Source organism: Pezoporus occidentalis, unplaced genomic scaffold (genome assembly GCF_034315485.1).
Source record: "Pezoporus occidentalis ecotype Australia unplaced genomic scaffold, CSIRO_AGI_Poc_V1 ctg92, whole genome shotgun sequence".
NCBI classification, from domain to species: Eukaryota; Metazoa; Chordata; class Aves; order Psittaciformes; family Psittacidae; genus Pezoporus; species Pezoporus occidentalis.
The window spans coordinates 1,380,619-1,388,697 of record NW_026916284.1 but is presented as its reverse complement, the minus strand read 5'-3'; positions in this window follow the sequence as shown (position 1 = coordinate 1,388,697).

The window sequence follows — 8,079 nt, the reverse complement described above, 5'->3', positions numbered from 1 at the left end:
TGAGAGCGTCGGCTTGAAACCGGTGCCAAAAGGGGATCTGGGAAGCGCTCAGTTCTTACGGGAATGGCAGCCATGAAGTACCTCATGGGGCAGACAGATGGAGGAAAATTACACTCCCATTTAATCCCTTTCCAAACCTCTCAGCTAGTCCAAAGTCTTTTTGTTATGAATTTCTGGAGCCCTCAGGGTTTGATCTGAGCACGACTTGGCTGCTGGGTGATGATCGGCAGCAGCCAAGCCGGTGGGGTTCCCAGTGTGGTCCCCCTGCAGCTGCTGCTCACTCCATCACTGCCCTCACCATCATCCTAAACCCTCCGTCCTGCTCCGCTCTGGGCACTGCAAAGGCCTCTTTTCATTACGTCCTCTACAAATGGAGCCTGACATGGCCCTAATGTTCGCAGCAACCTCCTCACTTCTTGTCCAAGAGCAGTAAAACAGTAGCACAAATGTGCCTGGTTTCCAGCCATCCCTTGGTCTGAAATGCAAACATTGCCTTTTACAGCTGAATCCATTGTGGAAGTGGGAGGAGAGGGAAAACTTAAATAAACAGAAAGATGAATCACGAGAAGAAAATCCCAGGAACGCTGCTCCCGTGATGGCTGGATGCAGAGATAAGCAAACCTTCGAACACCACAGCACCAGGGCAGAGCACACACAGCCTGTATAAACAGCAATGCAAGGGCACAGGTCCTGGAGAAGGAAACTATAAGGAGCTTCACATTCCTCTAAGACAGGAGAGCATCCAACACAGGGTTTCTTTTGCTCCCTGTAGGAAGGGATGGTGCTGAGCCATCAGCCATGGACCTCCCAAACCCTCCATATCTGCCTACTTATCTCCCACTCAAACCCACACTGTGTGACAGCAACACTGTCATTGATAGCTGCAATATAAATAAGCTTCAGTCCAAGGCCTGTTGTTGCTCTAAGTGTATCTTAATTACACTATGTAGTTCTGGGATCAAATTCCCTGGCTTTCAGATAGATCCGTGCAGCCGAGTGACACAGGACACTGAACCAGGGACAACGTTCCCCACAGAGGGACACAGCCTTTGCTGGCCACACCAGGAAAATACTTTCTGGTGATGGAAATAGTCTGGAAGGAGAAACAAAACATGCACACACGCAAAGATGATGGCTTTTTTTGTTTAATCTGACTTAGAATATGCTGAATTGGTTCATTGTTTGCAGAGGAATCTGAGCAGAATTAATGATTCGCACAGGCAGGAAGAGGCTCTGTTTTGCAAATGCAGTGGCCAGACATTCTCCAAGATCTGTAATCTAATTTAGCTTGGAGAGTTAATGATTTTAATGATTTGTTGTGATCTCAAAACAACTGTTAGGAGATAAATCTACATCATTAAACCTATTATGGTGTTTTGCTTCATTTAGCAAATGGTGGGTTTTTGTTCGGAAGACGCCCACTTTTTAAACAAGCAGAGAGGTCAGCTGCTGATGGCAAGGAACAATTTATTCCCAGCTCCCGTGGAGACTGAAACGAAAGGTGTCCTTGGGAAAACAAATAATTCTTCACAAACGTTATGGACTCTTTCATAAACAGAAAGCTGTGGTGTGTGTCATTGCGTGTCTGTTACAAACCAGACAAGAGTTCTGCAAACAGCCACCCAGCTGATGGTTCAGGATCACTTGGTTGAAAATCCAGTTACTTCTCGAGGAATCACTGGGAGCAGAGCTCACTGATGTTTGCTTTAAGTTTAAGGCAATCAGAGAGCAACAGCAAGACAAAGATGTCAACATCAAGAAGCTTTTTAGCAGCTATTTAGCTCTGGATGGGTTTCAAAAGACAGGTCTGCATCCCAAAGCAGGGCAGGTCATGAACTGTCCTCCTCCAGGACATCTCCATGGGAAGACAGAGTCCAATGACAAAACCCATGTCCTCTGGCACCTCCCTTCTGCCCTGCACCCCTCCTGCACACCAAGACCCAATACAAGGAAAACTTTGTGTAAAAACTGATACAAGATTTAGCCCATGAAACATGCATTTAATTCTCTTGAGGCTGACTAATCACACTGTCATCATCTTATAAATATGGTGCATAATCCTTCTCTGCACACAATCAAACAATAATGAATGCCTCATCCCACTGACATGAACAACTGACTCACATCAGCTCTCACATTTTTCACAAAATCAGGCACAAAGTTGACAATGAAACAAAGGCAAAGAAATGAAGCTCTGAGAAGTCATTTCAGCCACATAAGGAAGATGGAGCAAGCATGGTCTCAAAGTCAGCAGCGGGCGTCCAGCCACGGCGACAGCCCAGGGCATTAAGTGTGTCTGCAGCTCCACTGAAAGGGTGGATTTCAGGCATGGCCTCATTGTGTTTCCCCATCACAAGCTTCCTTCAATCTAGTCTATTAAAAAGCCTTTTATGCTGACTGGGAAGAGGATGTAAGGAAGAGAGGAGGAGGATATATGTTTTCTTACTTTTTGTATGAGTTATTTACACAGCAGAGAGTAAACAACCAGCCTCTTTCCCCTGCAAGTTAGTGAAGTCTATTACAATTTGACTACATTTGCCTAAGCTGAATATTTTATAAATTTAAAATACTATTTAGAGAGAAAAAAAACCACAATCCTGTAAAGAGCAATGACGATTTTCTTGCCCAGCTCCTTTTTAATCCCTGGGCAGGGAGCAACGTTTCAGTTCTTCAGATGTCACTCAGAAATCACTACCATGACTCCTCGCTTTCAGCCTGCCCGGCATGTCTGCTTGCTGCAAAGCAAACACGAGAGATACAGAGGGAGAGAAACGTGTTTGTTTGTTGTGGAAGTTAAGCACCCACTGGGGCCTGAGCACCGTCCTTGGAGCCTTCTAATCCCCTGCACCACATGGAGAGCACAGACTTGTCACTTTAATAATCCAAAGTAAATAAAACCCAAAGAAAATTCCTTTCAGTTCTGTTTATTTTGGGGAAGCTTTTTTCTTCAGCTCTGAAAATAGGGAATGTATTTCATTACCCACTGTGACATCTCAAAAGGCAGCAATTGAACTTAACTGTAAAAGAAAGTCATGTTCTGCCCTTCTGCATTGCTTTCATCCCTGGAGATTTCTATTCCTTATCAAAGGGAGAAGACAAGAGGGTCTGGAGCTGCGCAGGCTGCCCCACACCCTGTGTGCTGCTACTCTAAACACGCTTGGGAAAAGCTGTAAAATAGTGGAGATAAGCACCACTTGGGTGGCAACCTGCTGCCTGACGCTGCCTCATGTAAGCCAGGCTCTGAGTCTAAATTAGTTCCTAATTTATACTTGTTAGTCAGTCATATCACTCAGATCAATAAACTCACATCTCTCATTACCAAACCATGACATGGCATATTTCACTAAGTTGTCTGCAGTAATAACAACAACACGAAGTCCACCACTCTCACCACGACGTACACCTCCTGCCATTACAAAATCCTTTAGAGCATCATCTTTCAGAGGGTCCAGCCCCAATCCCAGCACTGCAACGATGGACAATCCTGCATTCAGTATAGAAGAGGAAAATCTGAAAGTCCAAACCAACTAAGGACCTGGGCATTTGTATTCTGCATTGGAGAGAGGGAGTAAATCAATAACCCTTCCAAAGAATGAGAACTTTTCAGATTTGGGTGGGGAAAGTACAGTTCTATTAGGGGGCTGCCTAATTTGAAGCTCAAACCTGTTCTCAGTGCTGACATCAGAGCTAACTCCTTGTGAGCATTTTGGTACAGAAAACATCTGGTATCATACCCTAAGTCAATATATGTAAATGACACTAATATGGTTGAAAATGTGATGGCTTCAGGATGGCTGTATCTGCCCAGGAGAATCATAGCTGAAGATGCAGTGCTTTATTTTGGGAGGTGATTTTACTTTTTCCTGCTTGAAACAAGACACTGTTCATCATTTTGACCACCATTCTTTTGCCAACTGTTGCAGCCATGCCTGGCTGTGCTGTGATATTTGAAAACTACCCCCCAGGTAGAACAAATGTTGTTTTATTTGCTGGGTGGAAATTTGTTAAATAAATCATAGCTTCAGAGTGGCATAGGAAATTAGCAATAAGCTATGCCTGGAAGGTTAGACATATTGTACTTCAAAATAAGCAGGAGGCCACTTTGCAATTCAAAAGAGATATATTGGGAAATGGGAAGACACATCTGTTAATCATTTTTCCCAATACCCGAAAGGTTGTTAGCTGCAGTCCCAGCAGAACCCTCTGCTGACACCGAGTGCCTCTTTTAAATGAGCTTCAATGACTTCTCTGCCCGAATCCAGCTGCCAGAAGAAAAGCCTGGGAGCTTTTTCTCTGGAAGCTCTGATGTCCTTGGCTGCATGGCCACGTTTCAGGAGCAGGGCTGTGGGCTTCCATACTGGTGGGAGTCCCATATTATTATTGCATTACATTTTCCATTTTGAAACGCCGTGGGGCATTATTAGTCTGGAAGGGTTGACATTTAGTAGGGGCTACAGCCTGGGGTGCTCTTTATTTGACAATTACTTATGAGTTTCCCTTAGAAAAGAATACATGTAAAGCCTGTTTCTGAAAGCTTCCTTCAAAGTGACATCTGATGAATTTAAATAATGGGGTTTAGCACTGCCAACACTTCCAAACATTTTTACATTTATTATAACCTTTACAAAACCTTTGTTCCTCTTCCTGATCGTTTTATAACCCCTATCTACCTGGAACTATTTCAAGCAAGCATTTGGAAAAGACACTGAAAGCCTACACATCTCTATCCTGTGTCCCTGATCCCGTTAGTATCAAATGTTCTTTCTCAACAAGAGATCTGAGATACAAACCCTTTCCTAAACAGGTTAAGGGTCAGGCAATGGATTGGCTTTTTCTCACTTACGGGAAATGATGAAATCCGGATAACTTCAGCTTCTCAGCTTTTATTTTAGAGAGGGAGTTTAAAAACTTAAAAATAATTCTTGAGGTTTTCAAATTCTAAAATTTGAGGCTACTTTCCATGAAATTTCCCATTTCTTTCTGCACTAAATTTATACCTACATTAAAAAATCTCTTCCTGCAGGTCAAAACTACTGAGAGGGGCTGTGAAATAAAGGCTTTAAGAGGCAGCTTCACTGCTTTGGAAACGACTCTTGAGGGGGGGTTTCAAGATTCTATGACAGACCTGGGCATAAAACCCTTCCTTCCCAGCCTTACTGCAGGGCTCACACGTGGATTTCTCGCTGCTCCCACAGTCAGAGGACTCCTCCTCTGATCACAGTTAGCAGCTATTGTTAGTTTTTCACCCTTGAACTACCCATAGAAGGGAAGAAAACAAAGGGGTGAAGGAAAGGCCAGCAGAAGTTCAGTTAAAGCAGAAGTGATGCTCATTGCTGCAGGGCAGCTTAAACTGAACCACACTGTAGTTTAGATAAACACGGATTCATTGTCTTTCTGGTAGCTTGTGAGGGAACTGAGCTCACCTATAATTAAATCATTTTGCAATTATTACTTCCTGAGTGCTTAACCAAGAGGAAGAATACAGGTAGCATTTTGTTTTATCCTATCTTGCAAAATGGTTTCATGTTCAGAATGTTTTGTTTTACTGTATTAGCTTGTGTAAACTGTGGCACTGCATGTTTCCCTTTTATTTGCCCATTGGGTCGTTTACTTATTGGAATTGAAGGCAGAAGCAGTTTGCTCTCACAAGCAGTACTGAATTTCTAATAAATATGTAAATAATATATCTGTGAGCTGTTGCCTTTGGCATTTGTTCATACATTATCCTCTGCAGTAGTTAGTCTGCTGTGAACACACAGTTGTTTTAGTTGGAAGAAATATCCACGATGCAAACAGAGCCCCTGAACGGCTCGGAGTTGCGGGTGTTCTTCCTCACTTCACTGTCAACTGCATCTGAAAGGTACCACTTAAAATCTATTAGGAGAGAAAAGAGAAACTGGAGAGCAGCAGAGGTCAAACCTAACCCAGCACTGCACTGGCAGCACGTGCAATGCACCTGTGCAGAGCGGGCACCACTTTGTGTCCTTCAGAAATCCTTATTTCTCCAACATGCAGGGAAGCCTGACAATCTGAAGTGATGCTGCCACAGGGTGAAGGGGAATTTAAGTGAGCCCTGCACTGAATTTTATCTAGCGACTGCATACCATGCTCCTTGCAATACCTTCAGCCACCTAAGCGCAGATCCCATTAGGGGCTTCCAAACTTTGCTGCCTGCAGGGACTGGGAGCACTGAGGGGTGCAAGCAATGGGAAGGGAGCACAGTTGAGCCAAGAGAGGGACTGGGGATCTAACAGAGCAGGGACTGGCAGAACCAGCAGCAGAGTCTTAGGTGAAGAAGCTGATCCTTCAGGGCATGATGTGACTTGGGGTAAATGAGATGCCTGGACATTAAAACTGTGCCCTGCAGAAATTATGCCCATAGAAAAGGAAGTAGAGCATCACTTATCATGCAGAAATGCAAGTATTCATCTAAACCCCTCACAGCACCATTGCTCTGGGAATTTACTTCAGATGCTGATGTACAAAGAAAAGTCGCTAAGCACGAGGAGTCCTGAGCATGAGCCTCCTGCCTTGGAGGCCCTTTTCTATTTCCATCTGTCTCTTAGGAGGAAAAGAAAGTCTCCTCTGGCTCCTGGCACCAGGGCAAGACTTCTGCGAGGGGGGACAGGAGAGAGGGGATGGCTTTGGGCACTGTCACTGCTGTGCATGTCCTTGCTAGAGACAGGACCTTAAAGCTGCTGCATGTGAGCTCAGCATCTGTAACTGAAGCCTGAATGCAAACTGCTGGCAGCTAAAATGTGCCTGTGCTGAACTGCAGCAGTTTAGCCAAATTCTGCTCCACTTTTTTCCATTTTAATTTTCTGCTTGCTGCCTTAGTGTCTCAAAGTGAGAAGCCAAGAAGAGTGGGCTCTGGCCTTCCTAAGGAAGGCCCTCAGGAAGCCCCTGCCCTGCCTATGCCGATGGCTGGTTTCTGTTTCCTCGGCTCACCAGCTCAGAGGAGCCACAGATCTGTCCCTTTATACCTTCACTTCCCAGAGTGGAGAAATCCCTTTGCACTATGGGGCACAGACCTGCAGCCATAAATAGATCCTTAATTGCTTTCCTGGGCTGAGGCTTCAACTGATAAAAGAATGGAGGTGGAAAAAAAAGCAGTGTTATTTATTTTGGGGAGACAAGAAGGTTATGAAATTTTCTTACATTTAACCAATGAGATAATGAATCTTTCAGCTCACAAAGTGCAGTAGATCCAGAGGCACTCAGGACATAATGCAATTCCTCCCATAGAAGCACTTTCACATCTAATGGTAGAAGAATGTTTTGTGCTTCTGGTGCTTTATCAACAAAATGCCCTACTGTAGCTACTTGCCCTTTGGAGATTATTTTCTCAGGGAAGCTGTCATCATGCAGCTGATTAATTACTCTAATAATCATCATTTTTTCCCTAATAAAAAACCCTCTTCCCATTCATTAACTCCATTGCAAGTAGGTGACAGTGGTAATTATTCTCTGGAAGTACTTCGGAATTATCTTTTCTAATCCAGCCTGTGCTGACATTTTTGAGAGAAAAAACCCATTTTGTCTTTCTTTCAGGAGTGGGGTAACATTTGAATATGCAAACAGTGTCAAAGCGTGCCCTCCGGATGTTTTCCTGAACTATGATTTATGAGGTTTGGGTATTGTATTTGCTATCATAAACCTGGAAAGGTCATTAGACAAAGAGGCTTCCCTGCAGGGGGCCCATTGCCATCTTTATCTTCTGATATTTCAATTTTTTTCCTTCAACATCAAGCTCCAGCTCTCCCATATGCCTCTGCTATTTATTAGTTATTTATTCATGAGCATACGAGTCCTGTGCAACGCTCTAGGCACAGAAATACACACACAGCTCCATTCAGAGCCTGGTGGCCACCGTCTGGGCTCCGACGTATGCAACACACATTCAGTCTCGGGGGGTGAGGATGGGAATTTCCCCGTAAGGGCCAGATTCCAGCCCTTCCTTGCATGCAGTCAGTGGGAGCAAACCCAGCTCCCCCATACCCACTTGGACTCCCACAGAAGATCAGATCCCTGCGTCCAACTGCTCATTTGTGACAATCAGGGACAGCTTTTCAAGCAAGT